The sequence below is a fragment of the Rhinoraja longicauda genome, chromosome 2, assembly GCF_053455715.1.
Source record: "Rhinoraja longicauda isolate Sanriku21f chromosome 2, sRhiLon1.1, whole genome shotgun sequence".
NCBI lineage: Eukaryota > Metazoa > Chordata > Chondrichthyes > Rajiformes > Arhynchobatidae > Rhinoraja > Rhinoraja longicauda.
In genome coordinates, this window is record NC_135954.1 from 7,046,587 (window position 1) to 7,064,409 (window position 17,823).

General features: G+C 50.8%; 1 protein-coding gene across 1 annotated transcript in view; it reads right to left on the bottom strand.

Annotated features, from left to right (window-relative positions):
• LOC144601968 (Y+L amino acid transporter 2-like) overlaps positions 1–17,614 on the bottom strand; it is an 85,611-nt gene extending 67,997 nt beyond the window's left edge. The window contains exon 1 of the mRNA XM_078414649.1: positions 17,580–17,614. The gene's annotated coding sequence lies outside the window, so the exon portion shown is untranslated. The remainder of the gene's footprint in view (positions 1–17,579) is intronic.
• Between the last annotated feature and the right edge of the window lie 209 nt (positions 17,615–17,823).

Here is a 17,823-nt window from a genome sequence, read left to right on the forward strand (position 1 = left end):
CAGCATCTGCAGTTATTTTCTTACAAAACTATAACTATAGTCTATAACACAAAATCGTCGTATCTTTTGGGAACTCTCCTTTCACATCGTGGTCTACCAGCTGGCACAAGAACATCAGAGCCTGTTGAATCTGCCAAGGTGAGGTCACCCAGACATTGTCTCTGCTCGCCACCTGCGTCGCAGTGACCTGCCTCTGGAACTCTGGTCACCACCTCAGGAATGCTGGTCGGCTCAGAAACACCGGCCACCACCTCAGGGATGTCGTCTGGCCCCTCTGAATCGGTGGCTCTCGGTGGACTTTGCCCCCCCCGCCCACCCCCCCCCCCCCCCCCCCTCGATTCGAGTGTCTCTCGACATGCACTTTTTTACACTCGATACATTCCTCTTGTGGATAACACCTTCTGGAGACTTGATTGTCATCCTCGATAGAGGCAGGAAACATGTTCCCAATGTTGGGGGAATCCAGAACAAGGGGCCACAGTTTAAGAATAAGGGGTTGGTCATTTAGAACGGAGATGAGGAAAAACTTTTTCAGTCAGAGAGTTGTAAATCTGTGGAATTCTCTACCTCAGAAGGCAGTGGAGGCCAATTCTCTGAATGCATTCAAGAGAGAGCTGGATAGAGCTCTTAAGGATAGCGGAGTCAGGAGGTATGGGGAGAAGGCAGGAATGGGGTACTGATTGAGAATGATCAGCCACGATCACATTGAATGGGGGTGCTGGCTCGAAGGGCCGAATGGCCTCCTCCTGCATCTATTGTCTATTGTCTATTGTCTACCTGCTGTAGTTGTCTACCACTACCATAATTGATTCACCTGTTGGAAGTGGTCCAAGAAAGTCGACAGCTACGTCAACCCATGGTCCTGTTGGTAACTTTGAACTTCCAATTGGTTCTGGTGACTTTAGCCTTTGCCGGGATCAGCCCTTCACTTGTGAGTCTGTGTCCCGTGAAATCCATCTCAGAGACGCCAAACTTGCACTTGTCTTCATTCACAGTGGGTCCTGCTTCTTGAAGTTTTGTCAATACTAGCTTCAACCTCCTATCGTGCTCCTCACTGTGGACGATGGTGTCATCAGGTATGTTTGCTGCTCCTGGTACACCCTGGATCACTCTGTGGATTTCGGACTGATAGATCTCAGGGGCGGTATTGATTCCAAACGTCAGTCTTTTGTACCGGTATAATCCACAGTGAGTGACAAATGTTGTCACCTCTCTTGACTCTGGATGTAATTCCAATTGGTGATATCCCCACTGGAGATCAATTTTGGAGAACACTTCACTGGTTGATAACTCTTGGAGCCCCTCATCGATCGTCGGAATTGGGTGTCTTTCTCTGATTATTGCTTCGTTGGCTCTCCTCATATCCACGCACAGTCTGATATCATTATTGGGTTTCGGCACTATCACTACTGGACTCACCCATGGTGTTGAACGTTCAACTGGCTCAATAATGTCCCGATCAATCAACTCCTTGATTTTAGCTTCTACTTTCCCACGAAGTCCAAATGGCGTTCTCCGCACTGGTTGTGCTCTCGGCTTAACGGTTTCATCAATGGCTAACTTCACTTGCCGGCCTTTCAATTTTCCAACCCCTTGGAATACTGAGTGAAATTCCTGCCTCACGTCAATAGACAATAGACAATAGGTGCAGGAGGAGCCATTCGGCCCTTCGAGCCAGCACCGCCATTCAATGTGATCATGGCTGATCATTCTCAATCAGTACCCCATTCCTGCCTTCTCCCTATACCCCCTGACTCCGCTATCCTTAAGAGCTCTATCCAGCTCTCTCTTAATTTGAGGAAGGACATTTATTCTTTATTCTAAGACTGGCCCCTGGTTCTGGACTCGCCCAACATTGGGAACATTTTTCCTGCATCTAGCTTGTCCAGTCCTTTTATAATTTTATATGTTTCTATAAGATCCCCTCTCATCCTTCTAAACTCCAGTGTATACAAGCCCAGTCACTCCATTCTTTCAACATACGACAGTCCCGCCATCCCGGAAATTAACCTGGTGAATCTGCACTGCACGCCCTCAATAGCAATAATGTCCTTCCTCAAATTAGGAGACCAAAATTGCACACAATACTCTGTTGTACTTCGTGGTCCGGTACCTGTTGTACCTTTAGTGACTCTGGACGAACCACAAGTACACGTGTATAAAAGGTTACAATGCTGGAGCTCAACTCCAGGCTGTTTATTCCTTGGCCACCTGCATCCAGAGTGCACCCAGAGTGACCGCCTAATCACACCCATCACTTATATACAGGCATACAAAGTAGTCCTTGGACACACAAAGTAGTCCCAGCAATATCACAACATCCCCCTTGTCTTATATATTACAACATCCCCCTTGTCTTATATAAAATTGTTTTCTTTACCATTCGAGGGCTAAAATATATTTAACAAACAAAACCAAAACATCATTGCTTTTTGCAAACAAAACCAATAACACAATTAAACACAATTGCTTTTTTTCGCCATCATGGTGGTCACTCCTCTGCGGAATTTCACCCATCTCCGGGTGGTCACTCACTCCGTGTGGTCACTCATCTCCGTGTGGTCACTCATCTCCGTGTGGTCACTCACTCTGGGTGGTCACTCACTCTGGGTGGTCACTCACTCTGGGTGGTCACTCATCTCCGTGTGGTCACTCATCTCCGTGTGGTCACTCATCTCCGTGTGGTCACTCACTCCGTGTGGTCACTCACTCTGGGTGGTTACTCACTCCGTGTGGTCACTCCACAGATATATTCATATATACAAAAGCATCAAATATAATACATTAAGGTTTCAGTACACAGATCACTACACAGGTCATTAAACACAAAATATTCATTTTGTTCCATATCTTCCCCTCGAGAAAACGTGCTGTGTAGATCAAACGTAGTGTAGGCTCTAGATGCTCCACCACCATGATTTGGCTCCCACTGCTGGGCTCCCACTGCTGGGCTGGCACTGCTGGGCTCCCACTGCTGGGCTCCCACTGCTGGGCTGGCACTGCTGGGCTCCCATTGCTGGGCTCCCACTGCTAGGCTGGCACTGCTGGGCTCCCACTGCTGGGCTGGCACTGCTGGGCTCCCACTGCTGGGCTGGCACTGCTGGGCTCCCACTGCTGGGCTGCCACTGCTGGGCTGGCACTGCTGGGCTCCCACTGCTGGGCTCCCACTGCTGGGCTGGCACTGCTGGGCTGCCACTGCTGGGCTGGCACTGCTGGGCTGGCACTGCTGGGCTGGCACTGCTGGGCTGGCACAGCTGGGTTGGCACTGCTGGGCTGGCACTGCTGGGCTGGCGCTGCTGGGCTCCCACTGCTGGGCTGGCACTGCTGGGCTGGCACTGCTGGGCTGGCACTGCTGGGCTGGCACTGCTGGGCTGGCACTGCTGGGCTCCCACTGCTGGGCTGGCACTGCTGGGCTCCCACAGCTGGGCTGGCACTGCTGGGCTGGCACTGCTGGGTTGGCACAGCTGGGCTGGCACTGCTGGGCTGGCACTGCTGGGCTGGCACTGCTGGGCTGGCACTGCTGGGCTCCCACTGCTGGGCTCCCACTGCTGGGCTCCCACTGCTGGGCTGCCACTGCTGGGCTCCCACTGCTGGGCTGGCACTGCTGGGCTGGCACTGCTGGGCTGGCACTGCTGGGCTGGCACTGCTGGGCTGGCACTGCTGGGCTCCCACTGCTGGGCTGGCACTGCTGGGCTGGCACTGCTGGGCTGGCACTGCTGGGCTGGCACTGCTGGGCTCTCACTGCTGGGCTGGCGCTGCTGGGCTGGCGCTGCTGGGCTCCCACTGCTGGGCTCCCGCTGCTGGGCTGGCACTGCTGGGCTGGCACTGCTGTGCTGGCACTGCTGGGCTGGCACTGCTGGGCTCCCACTGCTGGGCTGGCACTGCTGGGCTCCCACTGCTGGGCTGGCACTGCTGGGCTGGCACTGCTGGGCTGGCACTGCTGGGCTCTCACTGCTGGGCTGGCACTGCTGGGCTGGCACTGCTGGGCTGGCGCTGCTGGGCTGGCACTGCTGGGCTGGCACTGCTGGGCTGGCACTGCTGGGCTGGCACTGCTGGGCTGGCGCTGCTGGGCTGGCACTGCTGGGCTGGCACTGCTGGGCTGGCACTGCTGGGCTGGCACTGCTGGGCTGGCGCTGCTGGGCTCCCACTGCTGGGCTCCCGCTGCTGGGCTGGCACTGCTGGGCTGGCACTGCTGGGCTGGCACTGCTGGGCTGGCACTGCTGGGCTCTCACTGCTGGGCTGGCACTGCTGGGCTCCCACTGCTGGGCTGGCACTGCTGGGCTGGCACTGCTGGGCTCCCGCTGCTGGGCTCCCGCTGCTGGGCTGGCACTGCTGGGCTCCCACTGCTGGGCTCCCACTGCTGGGCTCCCACTGCTGGGCTGGCACTGCTGGGCTGGCACTGCTGGGCTGGCACTGCTGGGCTCCCGCTGCTGGGCTCCCGCTGCTGGGCTGGCACTGCTGGGCTGGCACTGCTGGGCTGGCACTGCTGGGCTCCCACTGCTGGGCTCCCACTGCTGGGCTCCCACTGCTGGGCTGGCACTGCTGGGCTGGCACTGCTGGGCTCCCACTGCTGGGCTCCCACTGCTGGGCTCCCACTGCTGGGCTCCCACTGCTGGGCTCCCACTGCTGGGCTCCCACTGCTGGGCTCCCACTGCTGGAATCGCAGTGCGATCGCGCCTCCTCTGCAGTGCGCGCTGGCCCCGCCCACAGGTGCTCCCCGGCAGCGGCCGCTCAACTTTTCGAATGCGCTGCTGCTGCGCGCTGGCCCCGCCCACAGGTGCTCCCCGGCCCCGCCCACAGGTGCTCCCCGGCACCGCCCACAGGTGCTCCCCAGCCCCGCCCACAGGTGCTCCCCAGCCCCGCCCACAGGTGCTCCCCAGCCCCGCCCACAGGTGCTCCCGGCAGCTGCCGCGCAATTCCAACGCGCTGCCGCTGCCTCTGCCTCGGGCCCAGGGCCGTCCCGACTCTACGGTCGATGCGCCTGGGTGAGTATGTAGTGCCTCGGCCTTTACCGGCCGCCGCACCTCCGCGGGTGGTCGGTCCCTCCAGTCGCCGCACACCTCCGTGGGTGTCGGTCTTCCCCGGTTGCCGCACACCTCCGTGGGTGTCGGGTCTCCCGGTCGCCTCCGGTCTCTCCCCCGCGATGCAGTCGCAGGCTCCCAATCTCGGGCCTGCACAGGTGCTGGGGTGCGATGTGGGCCTTCCCTTCACACACCGCCCGCCCTCAGCAGCTTACAGCGTGAGTCACGTCGGCAGCTAGCCGCTGACTACTGAGCAGGTAAGTATACCTACATATATTGGCCCCTTACCGAGCGGGACACTTTTTTCGTTCTTCAGGGCTCTACCTTATCTTCCTGTTAACCATTTTGCTGGGTTCCTTTTTGTTAACCTTCTTTTTTTTCTTTCTTTTTTACGCACTTGTTAACTTTGTTTCTTGGGGTTTTTTGTTGTTTTCCTTTTCTAGGCTAAACACCCAAACCGCTGCCACCATGTTGTCCTTCGTGGTCCGGTACCTGTTGTACCTTTGTTGTGACTCTGGAAGGACCACGTGTACACATGTTTATGATGTTATCATGGTGGAGCTTAACTCCAGGCTGTTTATTCCAAGGCCGCCTGGATCCAGAGTGACCGCCTAATCACACCAATCACTTATATACACAGGCATACAAAGTAGTCCTTGGATACACAAAGTAGTCCCAGCAATATCACAACATACTCCAGGCGCGGTCTCACCAGGGCCAACTGCAGAAGGACCTCTTTACTCCTATACTCAACTCCTCTTGTTATGAAGGCCAAAAGTGGGCCAGTTAGCTATCTTCACTGCCTGCTGTACCTGCATGCTTACTTTCAGTGACTGATGCATTAGGACACCTAGATCTCGTTGTAGGTCCCCTTTTTCAAATCTGACACCGTTCAGATAATAATCTGCCTTTATTGTTCTTGCCACCAAAGTGGAAAACTGCATCTGCCATACATCTGCCCATTTACACAACCTGTCCATGTCACCCTGCATCCTCATAGCATCTTCCTCACAGTTCACACTACCACCCAGCTTTGTGTCATCTGCAAATTTGCTAATGGTACTTTTAATCCCTTCATCTAAAGAGCCTGTCCCACTTTAGGCGATTTTAAGGCGACTGCCGGTGACTGTCAAAGTCGTAGCAGATCGCCAAAATTTTATTTTTCCCTACGACAATGAACACGACAATGTCGAGTCAGGTCGAGATTACACCGTCTTGTGTGTGCGTGCGTGTGTGCGCGTGTGTGTGTTTGCGCGTGTGTGCGCGTGTGTGCGCGTGTGCGTGCGTGCGTGCGTGTGCGTGTGTGTGTGCGTGTGTGTGTAGGATAGTGCTGGTGTACAGGGTGATCGCTGGTCAGCGTGGACCCGGCGGGCCGAAGGGTCCGTTTCCGTGCCACATCGGTGAAGTCTAAATCTCAATGTCACGCGCACTGCAGCCAAGCCAAGCGTCAAGAGGTTTTGCTGCATTGCCTTTAATTGCCTCGTGTGTGTGTGTGTCCGTGAGAGCTGCCATCAACGCCAATGTGCGTTTACATCAGCTGCCTCTCACCCGCCGCGCGGCTAATTAATCTCCAGACTGGGTTAATCCCCCCCGTGGCCAGCTGGGCCTTTGATTACCCAGCGTGATAAACCGCTGATCAGATCTCACGTTCGGGGGGTTGTGAAGTGGGCTCGGCCGATGGAAGGGTCAGATCCACGGGAGACCCGGCAATCAGGTGCGCTGGCACGGTCCATTCGCGGTGTGACATAAACATCCTGTTGGGATGGAACTATCCGCACAAATGCCGGTTCCTTCAACTGGTGCAGCGTATGTAAGAACAGGGGGTCCCGGAGTCACACAGCGCGGAAACAGGCCCTTCGGCCCATCTTGCCCGCCCCGACCGACATGCCCCACCTACACTAGTCCCAACTGACTTCCTTGAAAGTGGCCTCACAGGCGTGTTTAAAACGTCTCTCGGCACATTGGCCTTCATCAATCAAAGTATTGAGTTGGGGCGGCACGTTGGCACACAGCTGGTGTCTCACGGCGCCAGAGACCCGGGTTCCATCCTGACTATGGGTGCTTTGTGCCTTCTCTCCGTGACCTGCGTGGGTTTTCACCGGGCGCTCCGGTTTCCTCCCGCATTCCAAAGACGTGCACGTTTGAAGGTCAATTAGGTGTGTAAATTATCCCTAGTGTGGAATAGTGCTAGTGTACGAAGTGACCGCTGGTCGGCACGGACTCGGTGGGCCGAAGGGCCTGTTCCACACTGTATCTCCAAAAGTACAGAGAAATGTGAGGTGTTGCATTTTGGGAAGACTAACATGGGGCAGGACCTACACAGCGAATGGAAGAGTGTTGTGGAGCAGAGGGATCTAGGAGTGCAGGTGCATGGTTCCTTGAAGGTCGAGTTGCAGGTGGATAAGGTGGTCAAAAAGGCTTTCGATACAGTATTGAGAAGTTAGGAGGTCATGTTGCAGTCTAAGACTTTGGTGAGGCCGCATTTAGAGTATTGTATTCAATTCTGGGCAACGTGTTATCCGAAAGATGTTGTCAAGCATGAAAGGGTGCAGAGAAGATTTATGAGAATGTTGCCAGGACTAGAGGGTGTGAGCTGTAGGGAGAGGTTGAGTAGGCAGGGTGTCTATTCCTTGGAGCGCAGGAGGATGAGGGGAGATCTTATAGAGGTGCACAAAATCATGAGAGGAATAGATCGGGTAGATGCACAGAGTCTCTTGCCCAGAGAAGGGGAATCGAGGACCAGAAGACATAGGTTTATGGTGAAGGGGAAAAGATTTAATAGGAAACTGAGGGGTAATGTTTTCACCCTGTACGTGTTTGCCAGAGGAGGTAGTTGAGGCTGGGACTATCCCAACATTTAAGAAACAGTGAGCCAGGTACATGGATAGGACAGGTTTGGAGGGATATGGACCAAACGCAGGGAGGTGGGACTAGTGTAGCTGGGACATGTTGGCCAATGTGGGCAAGTTGGGCCGAATTACCTGTTTTCACACTGTATCACTCTATGATGTACAGGTTAATTGACCTCTGTAAAACTTGCCCTATTGTGTAGAATGACAAGGTTCTGCATGGTAGGCTGCTCTGGAAGGTTAGATCGCATGGGATCCTAGGAGAGATAGCTGAGTGGATAGCAAATTGGCTCCATGGAAGGAAGCAGAGGGTGATGGTGGAAGGTTGCTTCTCAGACTGGAGGCAATAGACAATAGGTGCAGGAGGAGGCCATTCGGCCCTTCGAGCCAGCACGGCCATTCAATGTGATCATGGCTGATCATTCTCAATCAGTACCCCGTTCCTGCCTTCTCCCCATACCCCCTGACTCCGCTATCCTTGATGAGGCCTGTGACTAGTGGTGTGCCTCAGGGTTCAGTGCTGGACCCATTACTGTTTGTCATCTACATCAATGATTTGGATGAGAACACACAGGGCAAGATTAGCAAGTTTGCTGATGATACAAAAGTTAGTGGTTTTGCAGATAGTGAAGATGGTTGTGAACGATTGCAGCAGGATCTGGAAAGATTGGCCAGGTGGGAATAGGAATGGCTGATGGAATTTAATACAGAGAAGTGTGAGGTGTTGGATTTTGCAACGTCGAACAAGGGCAGGACCTACACAGTGAATGGTAGGCCTCTGGGTAGTGTTGTGGAGCAGAGGGATCTAGGAGTACAGGTGCATGGTTCCTTGTTTGGTCGAGTCACAGGTAGATAAGGTGGTCAAAAAGGCTTTTGGCACTTTGGCCTTCATCAGTCAGCGTATTGAGTATAGAAGTTGGGAGGTCATGTTGCAGTTGTATAAGACATTGGTGAGACCGATGAGGGTGTGAGCTATAGGGAGGGGTTGAGCAGGCTGGGACTCTATTTCCTGGAGCGCAGGAGGATGAGGGGGGATCTTATAGAGGTGTACAAAATCATGAGAGGAATAGATCGGGTAGATGCACAGAGTCTCTTGCCCAGAGTAGGGGAATCGAGGACCAGAGGACATAGGATTAAGATGAAGGGGAAAAGTTTTAATAGGAATCTGAGGGGTAACGTTTTCACACAAAGGGTGGTGGGTGAATGGAACGAGCTGCCAGAGGAGGTGGTTGAGGCAGGGACTATCTCAACGTTTAAAAAACAGTTAGACAGGTACATGGATAGGAGAGGTTTGGAGGAATATGGACCAAATGCAGGCAGGTGGGACTAGTGTAGCTGGGGCATGTTGGTCGGTGTGGGTAAGGTGGGCCGAAGGGCCTGTTTCCACACTGTATCACTTTATGACTCTATGACGCTAATAGAACTAAACTATTAAGTCAGTGTTGTAGACACAAAATGCTGGAGTAACTCAGCGGGACAGGCAGCATCTCTGGAGAGAAGGAATGGGTGACGTTTCGGGTCGAGACCATTCTTCAGTCCTCAGTGTAATCTTCTAATCCTGCACACTTGGTACTTGAGTATGATTGTGCTTATGTACAGTAAGTACTTTATGCAAAACAGGAATTCCACTGTGCCGAGTTACGTGACAATAAAGTATCATTGAAATATTGAACGGTTATCATTTCAAAGACTCTGTACCACTCCATCACTCTTGTTTTCTCCAGCAGAGGAACACTCCAACACAAAGTCCTAAAAAATGCTGAACTGGGAAAATGATTTGGGATCAGGGTGGCACGGTGGCGCAGCGGTAGAGTTGCTGCCTCACAGCGCCAGAGTCCCAGGTTCAACCCCGACTAGTGGTTCCGTCTGTACGGAGTTTGTACGTTCTCCCCGTGACCTGCGTGGGTTTTCTCCGGGAGCTCCGGTTTCCTCCCACACTCCAAAGACGTGCAGGATAATTGGCTCGGTGAAATTGTAAATCGCCCCTCGTGGTTTGCGCCAGTGCATTCGTCTGTGGGGTTAGAGGAAGAACATTGACCCATTCATCCCCGGGATGGCGGGACTGTCGTATGTTGAAAGGCTGGAGCAATTAGACTTGTATACACTGGAATTTAGAAGGATGAGGGGGGATCTTATTGAAACATATAAGATAATTAGGGGATTGGACACATTAGAGGCAGGAAACATCTTCCCAATGTTGGGGGAGTCCAGAACAAGGGGCCACAGTTTAAGAATAAGGGGTAGGCCATTTAGAACGGAGATGAGGAAGAACTTTTTCAGTCAGAGAGTGGTGAAGGTGTGGAATTCTCTGCCTCAGAAGGCAGTGGAGGCCAGTTCGTTGGATGCTTTCAAGAGAGAGCTGGATAGAGCTCTTAAGGATAGCGCAGTGAGGGGGTATGGGGAGAAGGCAGGAACGGGGTACTGATTGAGAGTGATCAGCCATGATCGCATTGAATGGCGGTGCTGGCTCGAAGGGCTGAATGGCCTACTCCTACACCTATTGTCTATTGTCTATCGTTTCTCGTAAACCATCTCTTGACCCTCTCCAACGCCAGCACATCCTTCCTCGGATACGGGGCCCAAAAACAGCTCACATCTCTTCATGGTTGTATCTACTGTATCTCTCCATTGCTCTTTGTTCCCTGAATTGACCGATCTTCCAAGCTTCCAAAAAGTATTATTACCTGTCCCGAGAGAGTACAATGTTGTCAGCCAGTGAAGATCATTGAGCCACGTTGCTGAGTTGCACTCTGGAGTCCAAAACACGTGAGTAATTACTGCAAGCTGAGTGTAACCGTGTTTTGCAACCAATATTAATCACGGGCGGCGCGGTGGCGCAGCGGTAGAGTTGCTGCCTGTGATGTATACATGCAACAGTATGGTAAAGCTGCTATGTGATGTATAAGGGGGGAGATATGAATGTATACATCACATAGCAACTTTACCATATTGTTGCATATATACATCACATATCTCCCCCTTTAGAATTGTGATACTTTTTAAAAAATCATAATGATCTTTATCCGTTATGTTTCCAAAGTATTTTCTATAACAAAACCCGATTTAAGTAAGTCCAAAAATGTGCATTATTTTGTATCCAATTAAATCCAAATCAAAGTTTACATATCCCATCCTCATCGCCAATTAATGATACGTTCCACTCAGTATCATTCTCACAAAAGCACGCATTGAGTGGGAGACCAAAACATAGAAACATAGAAACATAGAAAATAGGTGCAGGAGTAGGCCATTCGGCCCTTCGAGCCTGCACCGCCATTCAATCTGATCATGGCTGATCATCCAACTCAGTGACCCGTACCTGCCTTCTCTCCATACCCCCTGATCCCTTTAGCCACAAGGGCCACATCTAACTCCCTCTTAAATATAGCCAATGAACTGGCCTCAACTACCTTCTGTGGCAGAGAATTCCACAGATTCACCACTCTCTGTGTGAAAAAAAAGTTCTCATCTCGGTCCTAAAAGACTTCCCCCTTATCCTTAAACTATGACCCCCTTGTTCTGGACTTCCCCAACATCGGGAACAATCTTCCCGCATCTAGCCTGTCCAACCCCTTAAGAATTGTGTACATTTCTATAAGATTCCCCCTCAATCTTCTAAATTCCAGCGAGTACAAGCTGATCCTGACCATGGGTGGTGACTCTACGAAGGAATGAGTAGGTTTTATAAAAACTGACTCAAAAAGCTTCTTTAGATGTGTAAAAAGGAAACGATTAGTGAAGACAAATGTAGGTCCCTTACAGTCAGAGACAGGTGAATATATGATGGGAAACAAGAAAATGGCAGAACGGTTAAACGAGTACTTTGGTTCTGTCTTCACTAAGGAAGACACAAACAATCTCCCAGAAATACTAGGGGATCGAGGATCTAGTAGGAGGGAGGAACTGAAGGGAATCCACATTGGTCAGGAAATGGTGTTAGGTAAACTGTTGGGACTGAAGGCAGATAAATCCCCAGGGCCTGATGGGCTGCATCCCAGAGTACTCAAGGAGGTGGCCCTAGAAATCGTGGATGCATTGGTGATCATTTTCCAATGTTCTCTCGACACTGGATCAGTTCCTGTGGAGGGAAGCGAATGTAACCCCACTTTTTAAGAAAGGAGGGAGAGAGAAAACAGGGAATTATAGACCAGTTAGCCCTACATCGGTAGTGGGGAAGATGCTGGAGTCGATTGTTAAAGATGTTATAGCAACGCATTTGGAAAGCAGTGACAGGATCGGTCAAAGTCAGCAAGGATTTACAAAGGGGCAATCATGCTTGACTAATCTTCTGGAATTCTTTGAGGATGTAACAAGTAGAATGGGTAAGGGAGAGCCAGTGGATGTGCTGTATCTGGACTTTCAGAAAGCCTTTGACAAGGTCCCACACAAGAGATTAGTGTGCAAAATTAGAGCACATGGTATAGGGGGCAGGGTATTGACATGGACAGAGAACTGGTTGGCAGACAGGAAGCAAAGAGCAGGAATTAATGGGTCCTTTTCGGAATGGCAGGCAGTGACTAGTGGGGTGCCGCAAGGCTCGGTGCTGGGACCCCGGGGTGGCTCGAAGGGCCGAATGGCCTCCTCCTGCACCTATTTTCTATGTTTCTATGAATTGGTTATCAAATATGCGGCACAGTTTTTTAACCAAAAATAAATGTATTCAATTATTTACAACAATAATATTTATAAAAACAATACCAACAAACCCACCATCAAGTACAAAAATCATCAAATATTCTAAATACTAAGTATTAAATACTAATTTTTTTGAGAGGTTATTCACAAAATGCCGGAGTAACTCAGCGGGACAGGCAGCATCTCTGGAGAGAAGGAATGGGTGACGTCTCCCATTCTATCTTTCCCATTCTACGTCACCCATTCCTTTTCCCCAGAGATGCTGCCCGTCCCGCTGAGTGACTCCAGCATTTTGTACCAATCTTCAATTTCAATAGACAATAGACAATAGGTGCAGGAGGAGGCCATTTGGCCCTTCGAGCCAGCACCGCCATTCAATGTGATGGTGGCTGATCATCCACAATCAGTACCCCGTTCCTGCCTTCTCCCCATACCCCCTGACTCCGCTATCATTAAGAGCTCTATCTAGCTCTCTCTTGAATGCATTCAGAGAATTGGCCTCCACTGCCCTCTGAGGCAGAGAATTCCACAGATTCACAACCCTCTGACTGAAAAAGTTTTTCTTCACCTCGGTACATGAGACAAATACCATACCAAAGTACCATACCATTAAATGCTGGTCCAGGAGGCATTCGACCCCCAGCGGTGCCCAGCGGTCACGGAACGCCACCATGGTGCCCGTGGGCACCACGTGTTCCTTTTCGAGGGACACCCGGGTGCGGACGTGACCCCGCTAAAGGGCGGGCAGCCGGCCCGGGCATAGCCCCCTTCCGCCAGGCACCGTGACTCACGGATGGCCAGCTTGGCCAGGCCCAGGAGCAACCCCAACCTGTGCTCTACCCACTCCCCGACGCACAGGTGGCCCAGAGATGAGGATGGTGGGTGTGAGGTGCAGCCAGTGGAGCAGCCGGTAGAGCCCCTCAGCGTCAGAGACCCCGGGTTCGATCCTGACCTCGGCCACTCAATGCGTGCTTAATCCTCAAAGTTTAAGGATAAGGGTGAAGTCTTTTAGGACTGAGATGAGAAAGTTTTTCTTCACACAGAGAGTGGTGAATCTGTGGAATTCTCTGCCACAGAAGGTAGTTGAGGCCAGTTCATTGGCTATATTTAAGAGGGAATTAGATGTGGCCCTTGTGGCTAAAGGGATCAGGGGGTATGGAGAGAAGGCAGGTACGGGATACTGAGTTGGATGATCAGCCATGATCATATTGAATGGCGGTGCAGGCTCGAAGGGCCGAATGGCCTACTCCTGCACCTATTTTCTATGTTTCTATGTTTCTATGTGTGCTCGTTCTCCCTGTGATCACACGGGTTTCCCCCGGGCGTTCCGGTTTCCTCCCGCATCTCAGAGACGTGAGTGGTTTGTGGGTTAATTGGCCAGCGTTAAAAGATTGTCCCTGGTGTGCCGGGAGTGGACGAGAAAGTGGCTCGACGCAGAACTGGTGCGAACGGGCGATCGATGGTCGGCGTGGACTCGCTGGGCTGAAAGACCTGTTTCCATGCAGTATCTCTAAACCAAACAAAGCTTGTTTGATCTTCCGGTTAAACAAGATGCATAAAAGAACATAAGAATGGAAGTTATTGTCCAAAAACAATGAAATACGTTTCAATGTGTGGAACTGCACAAACAGGGGCCATTCAGATTCATAGAGCAAAATAAATCATTAGGACATTTAATGGCATGGAATCCAACTCTATATAGTCTGTTCGGCCAAGCATACGATATATTGCTTCACGAAGATATCACCAGATGAGAACTGTGTTTGCTCTAAGGAGCTGCTTAGATGATATCAGCAATTAATGCAAATAGCAACAGAACAGCTATTTACAATATACATTAATGACTTGGATGAAGGGATTAAAAGTAACAATAGCAAATTTGCGGATGATACAAAGCTGGGTGGCAGTGTGAGCTGTGAGGAGGATGCTATGAGGTTGCAGGGTGACTTGGACAGATTGTGTGAGTGGGCGGATGCATGGCAGATGCTGTTTAATGTGGATAAGTGTGAGGTTATCCACTTTGGTGGGAAGAACAGGAAGACAGATTATTATCTGAATGGCACATTGCCGCACTGGTGGGTAAGGCTAAGCAGCGCCTTTACCACCTTAGACAACTGAGGAAATTCAGAGTGTCGCTGAGGATCCTTCATTGCTTCTACTCTGGGGCTGTAGAGAGCATCCTGTCCGGCAACATTACAGTCTGGTTTGGGAACAGCTCTGCCCAGGACAGGATGGCCCTGCAGAGAGTAGTGCGTTCGGCAGAACGCACCATGGGAACTACACTCGTCCCCCTGCAGGACCTATACATCAGGAGGTGCAGATCCAGAGCAAGCGAGATCATGAGGGACCCCTGCCACCCCAGTAACGGACTGTTCCAGATGCTACGGTCAGGCAAACGCCTCCGCTGTCACGCTGTGAAAATGGAGAGGATGAGACGGAGCTTCTTCCCACAGGCCATCAGGACTGTCAACTTTGATAACCCCAGAGACTAAATTTTTGTCGACACTTTTTGTGCTATGTTTAGTAACTTATTAACTTTATTTATATGCTGTAACTGTAATTATTTTTGTGCACAACCCGCAGGCATTGCCACTTTCATTTCACTGCACATCGAGTATGTGTATGTGACAAATAAATTTGACTTGACTTGACTTGACTTGAGTAAGGAAAAGGGGACGTACAACGAGATCTGGGTGTCCTAGTGCATCAGTCGCTGAAAGGAAGCATGCAGGTACAGCAGGCAGTGAAGAAAGTCAATGGAATGTTGGCCTTCATGACACGAGGAGTTGAGTATAGGAGCAAAGAGGTCCTTCTGCAGTTGTTCAGGGCCTTAGTGAGACCACACCTGGAGTACTGTGTGCAGTTTTGGTCTCCAAATTTGAGGAAGGATATTCTTGCTATTGAGGGAGTGCAGCGTAGGTTCACTAGGTTAATTCCCGGAATGGCGGGACTGTCATATGTTGAAAGACTCGAGCGACTAAGCTTGTATACACTGGAATTTAGAAGGATGAGAGGGGATCTTATTGAAACATATAAGATTATTAAGGGATTGGACATGGTAGAGGCAGGAAACATGTTCCCAATGTTGGGGGAGTCCAGAACCAGGGGCCACACTTTAAGAATAAGGGGTAGGCCATTTAGAACAGAGATGAGGAAAAACTTTTTCACTCAGAGAGTTGTAAATCTGTGGAATTCTGTGCCTCAGAAGGCAGTGGAGGCCAATTCTCTGGATGCTTTCAAGAGAGAGTTAGATAGAGCTCTTAAGGATAGCGGAGTCAAGGGGTATGGGGAGAGGGCAGGAACGGGGTACTGATTTTGGCTGATCAGCCATGATCACATTGAATGGCGGTGCTGGCTCGAAGGGCCGAATGGCCTCCTCCTGCACCTATTGTCTATTATCTATTGTCTAATTCTGTTATACAGCTGGATAGATGAGATAATAAAACAAATTGGCACAAAATGCTGGAGTAACTCAGCGGGACAGGCAGCAACTCTGGAGAAAGGAAATGGCTGACGTTTCGGTTCGAGACCCTTCTTTAGGGTGCAGGGCAGTGTTAATGGGTGTGCAGGGTGTGCAGGGTAGAGTTAATGTACAACCTGACCCAGTGGGGCCGAAGGGCCTGTTTCCGTGCTGTATCTCTAAAATAAACGAAAACTAAACTAAACTATTTCCCTCCACAGATGCTGCCTGACTTGGTGATTTCCTCCAGCACCTTATGTTTTGCACAAGATTTTACACTACAATGCTGAGAACTATATTCTGCAATCTGAATCACCCCCTTTGCAATATATATTGTACTTGAGTTCGAGCCAATTGCGTTAATGTACTGTACATATCTAATCAGTTTTGGATAGCAAAGCTTTCTCACTTTCTCACTTAATAGGAATTTGAGGGGTGACCTTTGCACACAGAGGGTGGTGGGTGTATGGAACAAGCTGCCAGAGGAGGTAGTTGAGGCTGGGTCTATCCCAACATTTAAGAAACAGTTATGACAGGTACATGGATAGGACAGGTTTGGAGAGATGTGGGCCAAACGCAGGCAGGTGGGACGAGTGCAGCTGGGACATGTTGGCCGGTATGGGCAAGTTGGGCCGAAGGGCCTGTTCTCACGCTGTATCACTCTATGACTCCATGACTATGACACTGTACCTCAGTACATGTGACACTAAGAAACCTAAACCTAGACCTCATTTAATGCTGTGCAAGATAGACACAAAAAGCTGGAGTAACTCAGGCAGCATCTCTGGAGAGAAGAAATGGTGGCGTTTCGGGTCGAGACCCTTCTTCAGACTGAGGGCGTGCTATTGAGGGCGTGCAGCGTAGGTTTACTAGGTTAATTCCCGGAATGGCGGGACTGTCATATGTTGAAAGACTGGAGCGACTAGGCTTGTATACACTGGAATTTAGAAGGATGAGAGGGGATCTTATCGAAACGTATAAGATTATTAAGGGGTTGGACACGTTAGAGGCAGGAAACATGTTCCCAGTGAACAAGGGGCCACTGTTTAAGAATAAGGGGTAGGCCATTTAGAATTGAGATGAGGAAACATTTTTTCAGTCAGAGAGTTGTGAATCTGTGGAATTCCCTGCCTCAGAAGGCAGCGGAGGCCAATTCTCTGAATGCATTCAAGAGAGAGTTAGATAGAGCTCTTAAGGATAGTGGAGTCAGAGGGTATGGGGAGAAGGCAGGAACGGGGTACTGATTTAGAATAATCAACCATGATCACATTGAATGGCGGTGCTGGCTCGAAGGGCCGAATGGCCTCCTCCTGCACCTATTGTCTATTGTGATTCAGGGGAGAGGAGGACGCAGAGATATGGAAGCGTAAGGTGTGGAAACAAGACAACAAAGGGGATGCAGATCTAGGAAAATGTAGAAAAGATCATTGTGAGCTAGGGGAAGGTGACATTAATCTTCCGAAACATTAATTTTAGTTTAGCTTAGAGATACAGCGCGGAAACAGGCCCTTCGGCCCACCGGGTCCGCGCCACCCAGCGATCCCCACACATTAACATCACCCTACACACACTAGGAACAATTTTTACATTTACCAAGCTAATTAACCTACAAACCTGTACATCTTTGGAGTGTGGGAGGAAACTGAAGATCTCGGAGAAAACCCACGCAGGTCACGGGGAGAACGTACAAACTCCGTACAGACAGCGCCCGTAGTCGGGATGGAACCCGGGTCTCCGGCGCTGCATTCGCTGTAAGGCAGCAACTCTGCCGCTGCGCCACTGTGCCGCCCTTATTAATGCCGAGCAAGATGTTTTCGTGCTGTCTCCCAAGATATTTCTTATCAATGGCTCACAGGGA